The sequence below is a fragment of the Schistocerca piceifrons genome, chromosome 4 (genome assembly GCF_021461385.2).
Source record: "Schistocerca piceifrons isolate TAMUIC-IGC-003096 chromosome 4, iqSchPice1.1, whole genome shotgun sequence".
NCBI classification, from domain to species: domain Eukaryota; kingdom Metazoa; phylum Arthropoda; class Insecta; order Orthoptera; family Acrididae; genus Schistocerca; species Schistocerca piceifrons.
Genome location: NC_060141.1, coordinates 56,839,588 through 56,854,929, shown reverse-complemented (window position 1 = coordinate 56,854,929; position 15,342 = coordinate 56,839,588). Strand labels below are relative to the sequence as shown.

Here is a 15,342-nt window from a genome sequence, read left to right as displayed (position 1 = left end):
CCAGTCTCGTATTGTTCGTGGAAGGAAAGATTATCGGTATGGCTCTGTGTGGGCTCTAATCTCTCTGATTTTATCCTCATGGTCTCTCCGCGAGATGTACGTAGGAGGGAGCAATATACTGCTTGACTCCTCGGTGAAGGTATGTTATCGAAACTTCAACAAAAGCCCGTACCGAGCTACTGAGCGTCTCTCCTGCAGAGTCTTCCACTGGAGTTTATGTATCATCTCCGTAACGCTTTCGCGATTACTAAATGATCCTGTAACGAAGCGCGCTGCTCTCCGTTGGACTTTCCCTGTCTCTTCTATCAACCCTATCTGGTACGTATCCCACACCGGTGAGCAATATTCAAGCAGTGGGCGGACAAGCGTACTGTAACCTACTTCCTTTGTTTTCGGACTGCATTTCCTTAGGATTCTTCCAATGAATCTCAGTCTGACATCTGCTTTACCGACGATTAATTTTGTATGGTCATTCCATTTTAAATCACTCCTAATGCCTACTCCCAGATAATTTATGGAATTAACTGCTTCCAGTTGATGACCCGCTATATTGTAGCTAAATGATAAAGGATCTTTCTTTCTATGTATTCGCAGCACATTACACTTGTCGACATTGAGATTCAATTGCCATTCCCTGCACCATGCGTCAATTCGTTGTAGATCCTCCTGAATTTCAGTACAATTTTCCATTGTTACAACCTCTCGATATACTACAGCATCATCGGCAAAAAGCCTCAGAGAACTTCCGATGTTATCCATAAGGTCATTTATATATATTGTGAATAGCAACGGTCCTACGACACTCCCCTGCGGCACACCCGAAATCACCCTTACTTCGGAAGACTTCTCTCCATTGAGAATGACATGCTGCGTTCTGTTATCTAAAAACTCTTCAATCCAATCACACAATTGGTCTGATAGCCCATATGCTCTTACTTTGTTCATTAAACGACTGTGGGGAACTGTATCAAACGCCTTGCGGAAGTCAAGAAACACGCCGTCTACCTGTGAACCCGTGTCTATGGCCCTCTGAGTCTCGTGGACGAATAGCGCGAGCTGGGTTTCACACGATCGTCTTTTTCGAAACCCATGCTGATTCCTACAGAGTAGATTTCTAGTCTCCAGAAAAGTCATTATACTCGAACATAATACGTGTTCCAAAATTCTACAACTGATCTACGTTAGAGATATAGGTCTATAGTTCTGCACATCTGTTCGACGTCCCTTCTTGAAAACAGGGATGATCTGTGCCCTTTTCGAATCTTTTGGAACGCTACCCTCTTCTAGAGACCTACTGTACACTGCGGCAAAGAAGGGGGTCAAGTTCCTTCGCGTACTCTGTGTAACTTAAATAAGAAACTGAAAGTTCATGCTAAGCTGCGCAATGAAAATGAGCATATTGTTTCTTAATGCTGGATTATTTTGTTGACCAGAGAACTAAGTATTAGGAGAACATTAATTTGGTATAGGAAAATAAAAGTATTTCCTATTTGAAAGTTCGAGATGCCAAGCTTTGTGATTACCGTTAACCACTAATCAATGATAGCTGTTAGCCACACATAAGAATTTTTTTTCCTACTGTACTAATTACACCATCTAAATCAATAATAAACACGCTCATGGTGTAAAAATATTTTACCACCTTTGATGGTTCAGTACCCAGACAAGTAGTAACACAAATTTTTCGTTGCAAGTAGGTAATACAGATAGCACTAAAAGCTCTGTGGATGTTTCCATTGTCGCCTGTTCGTGTACCTGCGTGTAGAGAACTAAAAAAACCACTAGTATAAACTGGGAAATTACGTTCTTCATATTTTTATTGCAGAGATTAGAAGTATGTTTCTGATACTTTTAGTAACGTACAGGAAAGTAGCACCTAGAGCCGAGAAATATCCCGTACAGTCTATTAACCAGAGGGTCGCACTTAACCAGACTCCTCTGGTGGTGGTTGGTAGTGTTGTTTGCTGCTGTTGAAAAGCGTCATCCAGCCTTTGTCCTGTAAGAACGGATCATCTGTATCAAATATTTGCAGATCTACTGAAACACAGCTTGTATGTCCGATCTTCTGTCGTACAGAAGCCAGTGAGCCGAATCTTATATAATACTCCTCAGCTGAAACTGCAGTATTTAAGACTAGCTGGTCGTGGTTTTTACCTTCGCTGTAAGTGCAAAGGAAACCACAGTATGGCCTGTTGTTTCAGCACATCTTCATAGAGACATACATTTTTATTAACCGTGTCTTGATTACGACTAATTTCAGTACGGCCATGATGTCCGTATAAACATTCGTGAGAAGAGACATTCCTTAGTGCCGACCATTTTTCGTGAACAGTTTAGACGTATCTGCAGAAGGCGTTACCAGTTGCCCTAGCACGCAGTTACTGCCAATTAAAACAGTTAGAGGCTCGTTGAAGGCTGTTGGAACCGTACGTGTGTCGCGCTGTTTGCAGAACGTGGCGCCAATGCGCCTTGCAGTGTTGCTTCGAAGACTTTTGCAGGCGCTGCGCAGTTTCTGCCGGGAGGAACCCCAGGTCGGGGTAATGTACACGTGCACGACCTCACCAGCTAACTTACAGCAGCTGTGTAAGATCCGGCCCATCGTATAGTCGCGGAGCTTTTCAGCCAATTAAGATTTATGCGCATGAGGGATGCACGTGGGTCGCGGTGCGCCATCTACATCTACATACATACTCCGCAACCCACCATACGGTGCATGGCGCAAGGTACCTCGTACCACAACCAGCATTTTCTCTCCCTGTTCCACTCCCTTCACACACTCGCTGTTGTTCTGGTCGTAAGCTACCAGTTGTCTACGTGTAAGGGTGTAGCTGACTGAACTGATTGTCATTGTGTTGCAGTGGAATTGTCTTACCCGTGACAATATCTTTCATAATAGGAGACACCCAGCAAAACTACTGTACATTTGCTGCACTTCATTGATGTCTTACGACAACGAGTCTTTGCCCTGTGCTCATCGAGATGAAAGGCTTAAGTCAGAAGGCCAGATTTTGGGCGAGAGGTGAGAACACGTAACACACCCAGGAACATTGTCTAAAATAACCGTTTTGGTGGTCTCGGTGTTATTGTGTGGGGTTGTATAATGCAGCATGGGCGTTCGCTTCATTGCTTTTTTCAATTACGTTCTCTACTGTACTGTTCTATACTATACTGTAGCAGTTCACTCTGTGTATGGTCAACGTTTCGTCGGGCTATGTTACTTGGTAGCGACCCAGCATGAAAAAGTTACTGTAACAAGCTGCGACATGGTCGCTGATTAAAACTGTGATCCAGGATGTGTAGAATAAAAGTCTTTCATTTCCATCAATGATCGCAAAACTTTGGCGCCTATACTAACGGTCTCTGTCAGCAATGACTGCTCTGACCATCCGAAGATGGTCATTGCTGATGAAAACCGGTAGTCTAAGGACCTAAAGTTTTGTGATAACTGACGGAAATAAAGCAAAGTTCTGCACAACATTGTACACTGATGACCAACTTCTTAATAGTGTTGGTCCACCTTTGAAACGCAGAACAGCAGCAGTTTTGTGTGCCATGGATTCAAGCTCATGGTATGTTTTCAAAGGTGTGTGGCACCAGACTCCTACACACAGGTTACACAAGCCCCATAAATTACAGGCAGTAAGTTTGTGGCACGGAGATGGTGCCCTATAGCGTCACAGGTGAGTTCTGATCCTTGAAATTTTGTGGTCAAGGCATGGACCTGAGTTCCCCATCATGCCCCTCCAGCCACTGCAGCAAGAGTCTGACTCTATGAAGCGGACCAGTATCCTGCAGAAGTCATTAGTCAAGAATGGGAGGCAACTAAAAAGGCACCTGGTCACGCGCAACCACAAATATTGCCAATTGCAGATGAACATCAGCACCCCTTCATGGTACGGAATAGGGCCATGAAAAAGATGATTTGCTTATGCATATTTACAAAGGGACTTACTTACATGTGTTAATTTTTTTCTAATTCACTGATTCACTTTCCAGTTTTTCATTTAATATTTTGCATTCGTATTTTTTTGTGAAGTGAATATATCTCCAGTTCTTCCGACAGAACTCTTTTATGAACTTATTCGGTGTTCTTCGACATCCAAATTTCCAAATGTGTGTCCTCTAGTTCCTCAATACAGGTCGTGATTATTTTGTGTTATGCATTAGTTTCTGTTGTAGATTATTAGATGTAGAGAATCACAATTTTTATCGTGCAGTTTTTTAAAGATATTTACAATCTTTCGTGAAATATTGCCAATGTGTAGAAAGTTGGATCTACATTTATCTTCTGCGGTGCGATTTCTGTCTGGGTCTCTCTACTTTGCACAGTACTGAGTCAACTGTGGAAGCACCGTAGTTACTAGAGACTACAGCAGAAACTAATACATAATACAGTGTGTCATGATGACCCATATTCAGATTTTACAATGTAAAAAATAAGTCCAGGAATGCTCCGTGTTCTGTTTAGGACAAGCACTCGTAGATTTCCACGTCAGGAATACACAACACATTAAAGCCTGGACACAGTATGGGACACCTATTTGGAAACGTAGAGCAAAATGGCAGAATACTCCACCGACTAGATAGATGTCATAAAATGAAACTACTGGAAAAACTGGAGACGTATCGTATTACCAAAAAATACGAAAACCAAACATTAAATTGGAAACGTGAGTGTGAATCAGTAAATTTCTTCAAATTCAGCAGTATCGTTAAATATGAAAGTCGTGATAAATAGATATAAGTATCTTTGTAAATATACAGTGTCCAGACACATTAAAGTGATCACCTGTCCAAATCCCGAATAGCCGCCTCGTGCAGCGCTGATCTGTGCGAGACGTTCGGGAAGAGTGTCAGTGGGGTTTTGGAAGGTACCAGACAAGGATTTGAAGCTATGCCGACTACAGTGCCCTGGTCAGTTGCGCTAGGCTTCTTAGTTGAGGTTCTATGGCGCGAACAGCCCGTTCGAGGTGCTCCCAGAGATACTCAATTCGCTTTAAATCCTGGGGCCTCGGCGACCAGGGTATAACACTATACTTATCGCGTATTATATCAACATACAGTGTGTATCATCAACAAAAGTAAAATGAGGATAATGGAATGTAGTCGAATTAAGTCGTGTGCTGCTGAGGGAATTAGGATAGGAAATGAGACACTTTAAGTAGTAAATGAAATTTGCTATTTGGGGAGCAAAATAACTGATGATGGTCGAAGTAGAGAGGATATAAAATGTAGACTGGCAATGGCAAGGAAAGCGTTTCTGAAGAAGAGAAACTTGTTAACATCGAGTATAGATTTAAGTGTCAGGAAGTCGTTGCTGAAAGTATTTGTATGGAGTGTAGCCATGTATGGAAGTGAAACATGGACAATAAATAGTTTGGACAAGAAGAGAATAGAAGCTTTCGAAATGTGGTGCTACAGAAGAATGTTGAAGATTAGGTCGGTAGATCACGTAACTAATGATGAAGTATTAAATAGGATTGGGGAGAAGAGAAGTTTGTGGCACAACTTGACCAGAAGAAGGGATCGGTTGGTAGGACATGTTCTAAGGCATCAAGGGATCACCAATTTAGTATTGGAGGGCAGCGTGGAGGGTAAAAATCGTAGAGGGAGACCAAGAGATGAATACACTAAGCAGATTCAGAAGGATGTAGGTTGCAGTAGGTACTGGGAGATGAAGAAGCTTGCACAGGGTAGAGTAGCATGGAGAGCTGCATCAAACCAGTCTCAGGACTGAAGACCACGACAACAACAACAATGTGTATTACGATGCAGTATGTTACCTTCTGGGAGGATTTAAGTAAAATTGACCGTGAGTTACCTAATGGGTTTGGCTTATCGAACCTGAATTCAGTGCTACAAAAGAAACCTGAAAGCTAAAGATTGAAATTTGGAAAATGTTTTAAGTAACCAAGTTTACTTAAATGAAATAAAATATGGTCGCCAGCGTAATTAGGCAAAGTAATGTGGAACACTACTTTTATATAATCTGTATAGAGTTATGATAAAGAAAAACTATTATTGCTTCTTACCCAAAGAAGTGCAATGAAACTCTCCTATAATCAGATAAGTGATACGGTGAATACCAGCAGTTATGAATAGTATGTGCAAGCTCTCGCAGGAACAAGTGACATTTTATCTCTTCTTAAAGTAATACTTTGTCATATATAAGTTCTCATCATCAGATGTTGTGAAAGACACTACTAAATCAAAACTGAACATGGACATAGTCCTGTTTCAATAGTTACTTTTCATATAGTGCAAAGATTATTAAAAGTCACTTGCAATAGGATTTTTACCCTCATTAAGAAGTAATATTGTTTCTGTTTTTATGGATAAGGGCAATTACAATAACTTTATCTTCAATAAACAAATTTGTTGGTGGGGACTCTGAAACTCGCTTTCGAATTTTCATCACACAAAGTACACAAAATTCAAAATTACTGCAATTAACATACTCATTATTCAAGCAGGTTTATTCATTTTAGGCACCTCAAAATTTGGGACCCTTAAACTGTCCAATACCATAAAGCAAACTAAACACGCTTTTTTTAGACAATTTGTAAGATGCAAATTTAGGTATTACTCTTTCACTAATTTCACTCACCTTGCAGGACTTTTAAAACAGTTAATGCCAGTGATTTTTCATACAGGTTCTCAAGTATGACTTTAAATGCATTTTACTGTAACCTCAAAATAACGTGCTTTCTTTTGTCATTAGCACAACTAGTAATTTTCTCTGACCGAATTGAATGCAGTTAATATTTGAAGAACAAATACTTTAAATTAAAACAAATCAAACATTATGGAGGTTTTCATAAATGCGATACTACCTACCTCCCTTGATTTCAATGAGACCCACAGTAATTCTATACATCTTGTTGCATTACATCTTGTTGCATTCAGAATTAAGCAACACCAACAATCACTTATTTTCAGTCGTTTTCCACATGCAGGATACTCGGATGTTAGTAATTACGTGGAATGGATCCTAAGAGGTATGATGAGAGGAACCAATCCAAGAGTCGGACACACAGTTTAAAATAATTTGCCTTATTATTGCAAATTAAGCAACACTTAAATGTACTGGTTTATACTTTGACAAAAATCTGACCCCTTAGATTTTGCTGAATTAATGGCGCAATTTGGTGGCGAGTACATGATGGCTACCCGGTCTCTCCTCTGGATGTAACTGGCTCCGTTGTCTTCTTCTTGGCGACGACATTTCCAACATAAGAGCCTTTTCCATTAATAGAGCACCATTTTATAGCCGTGCACACATCTGAGGCCTTTCCATATAACATCCAGGTACTGGAAGCCTCAACCGGCACCTGCGCAGCTCACGCTATTGCTGCTCAGACCAAAACTATCCAGCAGCTAGCTGCCGACTGACTGTGTTCTCTCACTTGGCGCCCCGACTGAGCGCCACATCCACATTTTAGCCCGCGCCAACCACGTTTTGGTGCGCGCCAACTCACGTTACAAATGGGAAGTACTTTTGCTTTTCATTTTGTACAATGCAAGTCCCTAGGTATGAACCAACTTGTACATAGTTGTAAACAAACATCTTTTAAAAAATGTTAATATTTAAATACATTAACATGTCAACACAAAAGCCACATATTTATATAACATTTTCTTCAATTAATACAAAGAATTTAAATAGTAAAGAGAAAACATTATACACAACTTTCCACTTCATTACAATAGGTCAGAGACATTACATAGTGAAAAATACATACTCTACATTGAACAGAATTAATCAGTACAAAATATTTATAGAATTAATTATGATGTTACAAGGGAATTACGGTAAACTCATTGTAGTACACATGTACACTGTGAGCTGTCTCACAAATTGCATTGAACTGCTGGTAGAAGCCATGGTGCGGAGGGAAAACTGACGATTTAGGGGTGGTCACCGTCAGCTTGTGTTGATCCTTGTGCCATCCATAATGAAGAGATCACTCAAGCAATGTCACGAAAACCTCCCCAGACCATAACGCTCCCTCGCCCGGCTTGGACCCTTCCGATGAGCGTTGTTGGGTGTTCGCTTTCAGACGTTTCACACCATATCTAGATCTACATGGGTACTCTGCAAAACTCATTTAAGTGCCTGGCAGAGGGTTCATCGAACTACCTTAACAGTTCTCTTTATTCCAATCTCGTATAGCGCACGGAAAGAACGAACACCTATATCTTTCCGTACGAGCTCTGATTTCCCTTATTTTATCGTGGTGATCGTTCCTCCCCATGTAGATCGGTGTCAACAAAATATTTTCGCATTCGGAGGAGAAAGTTGGTGATTGAAATTTCGTGAGAAGATTCCGCCGCAACGAAATGATGGCTACCCTAAATCCCGTATCATTTCAGTGACACTCTGCCCCCTATCTCGCGATAATCCAAAACGTGCTGCCCTTCTTTGAGCTTCATCGATGTACTCCGGCAATCCTATCTGGTAAGAATCCCACACCGCGCAGCATTATTCTAAGTGAGGACGGACAAGCATAGTGTAGGCAGTTTCCTTAGTAGATCTGTTACATTTTCTAAGTGTCCTACCAATAAAACTCAGTCTTTGGTTAGCCTTCCCCACATTTTCTGTGTGTTCCTTCCAATTTAAGTTGTTCGTATCTGTAATACCTAGGTATTTAGTTGAATTTACGGCTTTTAGATTAGACTGATTTATCGTGTAACCGAAGTTTGAGTTCCTTTTAGCACTCATGTGAAATCCCTTCGACTACGGCATAATAGCCCGGAATATTTTATTATTTGAGAAAATTGTATGTGACGATGAACGTAATTATATACATATTTAAACAAGAAAACCGTAAGTAGAATTTTTTCCAAATTCGTCATTGTATAAAGATCTGTCATCAGTTATAAAATTACGCGTGAAAATATATTACAGTAACTGGAATAAAACAATGCCGCCCCTCACACATCGAAAACATCACGACATAAATTCCATAAACACGATAAACGCCCTTGATAAAGGAAATAATTTTCCGAAACGCGTCCTACAAATGATAAATAAAAAGAAAATAGTGTCTGGTAACAGAAAAATTTATTTTGTTGACCAATTCATTGTCGCACGGAGTTATGAAACTGTCGGCAAATGTTCTCATGTTGCGTTGTGACGCTAGTGGCTGCAACACGTTTTACTTTTTTTGCACAGCTTTTGGTAAAAGTTGCAGAACTTGAAAGTAGCGTATTTTCTGCCCTGCAGTTTCGAGGATAGCTTTGTGACACGGAGAACTCCAGATGATTACACTGTCATTATCACGGTCAAGTGATTCTACTGCGACGACCTTTGAACTTCAAAGTTTTGTTTCTGAGAAAGCTACGAACAGTAGTACTTTCAAAGTGCAGGAATTTTTCGTGGGTCTCGCCAAGTCTCATTCAAAATAGATTGCAGTAAAAACAACTGATAGACTTGATATAATTCGGATTTTTGGTAGGACGCATGTAATTAATTTGTCCCGCGACCTGCTTACCACGTGTATGGTAAGAACGGTAGTTACATTGTTAAACATAAGCTGTAACGACGAGCTTCATTCAGTCGTAAATCTGCACGCATATTCCGCAGGCCACCGTAGGGTGCATGGCGGAGGGTACCTTGTACCACTACCGGTCATTTTGTTTCTTGTTCCACTCGCAAATGAAACGCGGGAAGAACGAGTGTCTATGTACCTCCGTACGCACCTCAATTTCTCTTATTTTGTCTTCGCAGTTTTTACGCGAAATGAAAATTTGCGGCAGTAGAAGCGTTATGCCGTCAGCTGAAAATACCGGTTCTCTAAATTTTCTCGTTAGTGTTTCGCAAAAGGAACGTCATCTTCATTCCAGGGATTCCCATTTGAGTTCACGAAGCATGTCCGTAACACTCTCGTATCGATCAAACTACTGCTAACAAATCTATTAGTGCGCCTCTGAATTGCTTCGTTGTCGTCCTTTAAATTTGACCTGGAGGGGATTCCAGACACTCTATCGGTATTCGAGAATGGCTTGCACTACTGTCCTGTACGCTGTCTCCTTTATTGATAAGCAAAACTTACCTCAATGCTCCCAATACTAGGAACCATAAATACTCGTTCTGTTTCATATCGCTTTGCAGCTTTGTGCCTGCATATTTAATCGGCTTGACTGTGTCAAGCAGCTCACCACTAATACTGTATTCGAACATTACTGGATTGTTCTTCCTGTTCATCTGCATAAACTTAATGTTTTTCAACATTTTGCGTAAGCTGCCACTCATAACACGAAATAAAAATACTGTTGTTGTTGTTGTTGTTGTCTTCAGTCCTGAGACTGGTTTGATGCAGCTCTCCATGCTACTCTATCCTGTGCAAGCTTCTTCATCTCCCAGTACCTACTGCAACCTACACCCTTCTGAATCTGCTTAGTGTATTCATCTCTTGGTCTCCCTCTACGATTTTTACCCTCCACGCTGCCCTCCAATGCTAAATTTGTGATCCCTTGATGCCTCAAAACATGTCCTACCAACCGATCCCTTCTTCTAATCAAGTTGTGCCACAAACTTCTCTTCTCCCCAATCCTATTCAATACCTCCTCATTAGTTACGTGATCTACCCACCTTATCTTCAGCATTCTTCTGTAGCACCACATTTCGAAAGCTTCTATTCTCTTCTTGTCCAAACTGGTTATCGTCCATGATTCACTTCCATACATGGCTACACTTCATACAAATACTTTCAGAAACGACTGCCTGACACTTAAATCTATACTCGATGTTAACAAATTTCTCTTCTTCAGAAACGATTTCCTTGCCATTGCCAGTCTACATTTTATATCCTCTCTACTTCGACCATCATCAGTTATTTTACTCCATAAATAGCAAAACTCCTTTACTACTTTAAGTGTCTCATTTCCTAATCTAATCCCCTCAGCATCACCCGATTTAAGTTGACTACATTCCATTATCCTCGTTTTGCTTTTGTTGATGTTCATCTTATATCCTCCTTTCAAGACACTGTCCATTCCGTTCAAAATACTAAGTCATCGTATACCATTCACTCAACGATTATACTTTCCCGTGTACTACAGCGTCATGAGTAAACAGTCGCGTATAGCTGCTTATCCTATCTGTTGGATCATTTATCTATGAAGGGCAGTCATATGAAAACTGAACACCCCTCACAACACGACCACGGAATGGTTCCATTCAAAAGTAATCACCGCGCTCGTTAAAACATTTATCCCACTGGGAGACATGACGATCAATTCCTGTTTCGTAGAACGAGGTCGGACGCTGTCGCCTCCACAACCGCACCCACTCTTGCACTTCCTCGCCCAACTGAAACCGACTCGCACACATGTGTGTCTTCAGGTCGCCAAAGACGTGAAAATCACACGGTAAAATATCCGGGCTGTACGGAGGATGTTGTAGTATTTCTCAAGCAAACATCACTGAAGCGTAGCCTTCGTCCAATTGGCAGTGAAGGGGCGGGCGTTATCGTGCAACAGCAAATGAAGCAGGCACAAGGAAATACAGACTTCTAAAAAGTGATCGACGGAAGTGGCAACATGCTAAGCAGGGATGGCTTGAGGACAAACTTAAGGCTGTAGAAGCAAACATGACTAGGGAAAAGGCGGATTTCCCCTATAGGAAACTTAGAGAAACCTTTGCAGAAAGGAGAATCAGCTGTATATCAACAGCTCAGTACTAAGTAAAGAAGTGGAAGCTGAAAGGTGGAAGCAATATATAGGTTTATATAAGGGGAACGAACTTGAGAACAATATTATAGAAAGAGAAGTAGATAAAGATGATAAGAGAGAGAGAATTCGAGAATTTAACCGAGTATTGAAAACCTAAGTCTAAAAAGGCCGTCGGAATAGACGATTTTCCTCAGAATCATTGACTTCCCGGGGATAGCTACACATAATAAAACTGTTCCACCTGGTGTGCTATATGTGAAACAGTAGAAGTCCACTCAGGCTTCAGGAAGATTGTAATAATTCCAACGAAATTTAGAAAGCGTACACATGAGGTTAAAATCTTAGCTCATATGTTTTCACGCAGATCCCGGCCTCTCGTTCCACATAGTGTAAAGAAGGGAATACGTGACACGGGTTGTTATAGAATCTATTATTGTTGGTGTTAAAAGGGTTATTAATAAAGATAGAAAAATTTTTAATTTCAAAAGTATGACTGAAAACGTTCCAGTTACTTTCGTAACCGTCAACAAAATTAAACTATGGAGCTTCAAATAATTAGGATCAACGGCAAAAATTCAAGATTATTGAACAACACGCCTTAGACAGGTACGTGCAGAGCACTGTTATGAAAATGGCTCTGAGCACTATTATGACAAATGGCCCTGAGCACTATGGGACTTAACATCTGAGGTCAGTAGTCCCCTAGAACTTAGAAATACGTAAACCTAACTAACCTAAGGACATCACACACATCCATGCCCGAGGCAGGATTCGAACCTGCGACCGCGGCGGTCGCGCGGTTCCAGACTGAAGCGCCTAGTACCGCTCGGCCACTCCTGCCGGCCTGTAATGACAGATGTAAAGACTCGCCATTGTTAAATCGCCATGGTAGAATGTTGTGACGAAACTAAAAATAGCGTCATCAGATTTAAACTCCAAGCCTTGCTTACGAGCTATAGACGGTGAAGCGGGATTGGTTGCAGTGGAGTGAGAGCAGCACGAGAAGCGTCCGAGAATTCGAAATTAAAATTCTGAACGGCCGGATTTAAAGAAATCGCAAAGTAGTTTTCTTATCAACAGATGAGTCATCGGTACCTTCGCTCGATGGTCATACTTGCACCGAAACATACAATGATCCAGAGGAAGGCGAAATGATGAATTGTGAGCGCATACTAAATTCTCGACACCAGAAAACTGTAGTGAAGCGCTGGAAGACTTGCGGATGATCGACACTTACGTACTGTAATATGACACTCGGCATAAACAAACGCCGCCTGTCGCCCGTAAATAGTTGGGAAAAATCATTGACTACCCATCTGGCGCCAGTTACTTGGAAAATCAAAACCGTGTAATATTTTGGTTATACCTTAGCCACTAGTTGAGGTGCACTGGCCACAAAAAAGTCTTACGAAAAAAAAAAAAAAAAATGTCATAGTGTAATCCACTGAAAGAACTGTAAGGTAACAACGTATTCATCCACGAAATGGTAACTTAAGGAAAACCGTCGTTCGGTCGATTTTTTTATTGCTCTCCAGTCTGTGGATTATTGCCAGGTAGAGTTAGTAGAATACATAATTAAGATTCGTTACGGGTTCACTATGTAAGCAAACCTCACAGAAAATCACCGCAAACTTCAGTGACAGGCGCTATGTTATAAGTGAACCATTGTGTCACGTCTTCTATACACCGCATCTCTCACGAAATGATCATAATGGCAAGACAGCAGACTTAGTTAGCCTAGAGAAGTGTTTTTGTCATCCCCTCTACCATTTTGCGTAAGGTACAAGAGGGGCAGAGAATGTTAAGTTTTGCACTGTGTGTCTTGCACTACATTCCGTTGAGAGGCCTTAGAAGTACAAACGTCGATAGCAGTGGTTTGGCTTGTAATATGACACGGGATTTATGGAACTGAGATCTTTTCAAGTTGACGTTACGCCGTGTCAATGTGTGGGAGGAGGGCGAATGGGAGAGAGGGGGGGAGAGAGAGAGAGAGAGAGAGAGGAGGGGGGGGGGGGGCAGTGAGTTGGAAGGTACTGTCACGTTGCCAAGGCACGCATGCCTTCCAGGAAGGATGCCCTGCAGGAAAGTTGCCACTGAGAAAGGCCAGGAATTTAATAAGGAGCGCCGCCTGCTGGCAGGAAAGATGAGCGCGAATGCATCTTGGGCAGCAGCAAATACCTGGACGGCTACCCACCCGTACCACAATATTAGCTTTACGCGTATCAAGAAAGGTATATTGAAAAATATATCTTCATCGACTATTCAGATGATAGAAGTCCCGAATTAGCTGCTAGCAACAATGACTGAAGCGACGTCATATTATGGCGGAATTTCTGAGCAGTGGGCGGTTTTATGAATGCTGGGTCCCTATTAGGCACGTGCGTTTTTTCAGATTTCATTCAACACCTCGCATTTATTTTTTGCTTTTGGTGCCTCACCAGGTTATACACCTTAAGAAGTGGAACGATGATTAAACCAGTGTGTTTGTTTCGGAGGAGCTGGGCTCAAATCCCTCGCGACTCACTCCGATGTATGTTTTCGTTGTTACCTACATCAATAACAAAGGAAGTACGTGCAAGGTTCCCGCCATAAATCGCTTGTTGTTTGCTCTCCATATCCTTTCCCAGCTGACCTACTTCTCAGTTTTTAACATCGATTTTGACGAGACGTTATACATACTCCTCCTTTCCGTCGCCGTCGTTGGATTGATTCAAAAATTAGTCATGACGTGCTACTTTCTGGCTTAGCAGAAGTTTTTCAGATCTTAAATCGAAAGGTTCGTGGAAATTTTTGTGGCGTTTTGTATGTCATTCACTTTTGGCAAAACCTTGCGTGCATACAGATTCCAAATTGCATACTTGTTTCTATTCCACCTGGAACTGTACGCTGTTTTCAGTTTGCTGGGTGAGTCGGAGAATGGCAAGGGCGCACCACTTATACTGTATTTACTATCAAAAACAGACTTGATCACAATTTATTTATTATTTACGGTGACCGGTTTCGACCACTACTGGAGTCATCTTCAAACCAATGAGTAAGAACCTCCTGTTGGTGGTAAATCACTAGTGAGTACTGACATGTTAGCATACTGGAACACAGATCTGGAGATGATTTGGTAATCGCGTTACTTTCGTTATTGAAGACTGTAATATTAAATCCTTTCAGGTTGCAGTGTAATTAACGATTTCCGCTCTAATTTGTTTCCTTGTTATTTAACGGATGCAGAAAATAAACTGTACTGAACTCTGATCAGATGAGAAAGATTCTCTATGACACACAATTGGATACCGACGAAAAATTAGATGTGTTTAGAGTAGTACTAGTACGCCATTTAACGGCCCTTCAGCAATACAGACCTACGACACAGAAGTTATACTCGTATTCATTCTCTGTTTCCCTTGAAATATGAATATGTGACTAAAACTTGTGTCGAACTTTCCACTGACTTATTCTTCTGAACTAAAAAAGGCTGGCCACGAAAAAAATAGGGATCTGGAATCTGTTTGCACAGTCTGTGGTACACTGAGGTGACAAAACTCATAGTGTACCTCCTAATAGCGTGTCGGACCACCTTTCGCCCGGCGTAATGCAACAGCTCGACGTTACATGGACTCAACAAGTCGTTGCAAGTCCCCTGCAGAAATACTGAATCACGCTGGCTATATA

At 41.3% G+C, this 15,342-nt stretch overlaps 1 protein-coding gene across 1 annotated transcript in view; it reads right to left on the bottom strand.

The window, feature by feature from the left end:
• LOC124794709 (prefoldin subunit 2-like) overlaps positions 1–7,335 on the bottom strand; it is a 91,074-nt gene extending 83,739 nt beyond the window's left edge. The window contains exon 1 of the mRNA XM_047258288.1: positions 7,082–7,335. The gene's annotated coding sequence lies outside the window, so the exon portion shown is untranslated. The remainder of the gene's footprint in view (positions 1–7,081) is intronic.
• Positions 7,336–15,342: the final 8,007 nt, after the last annotated feature.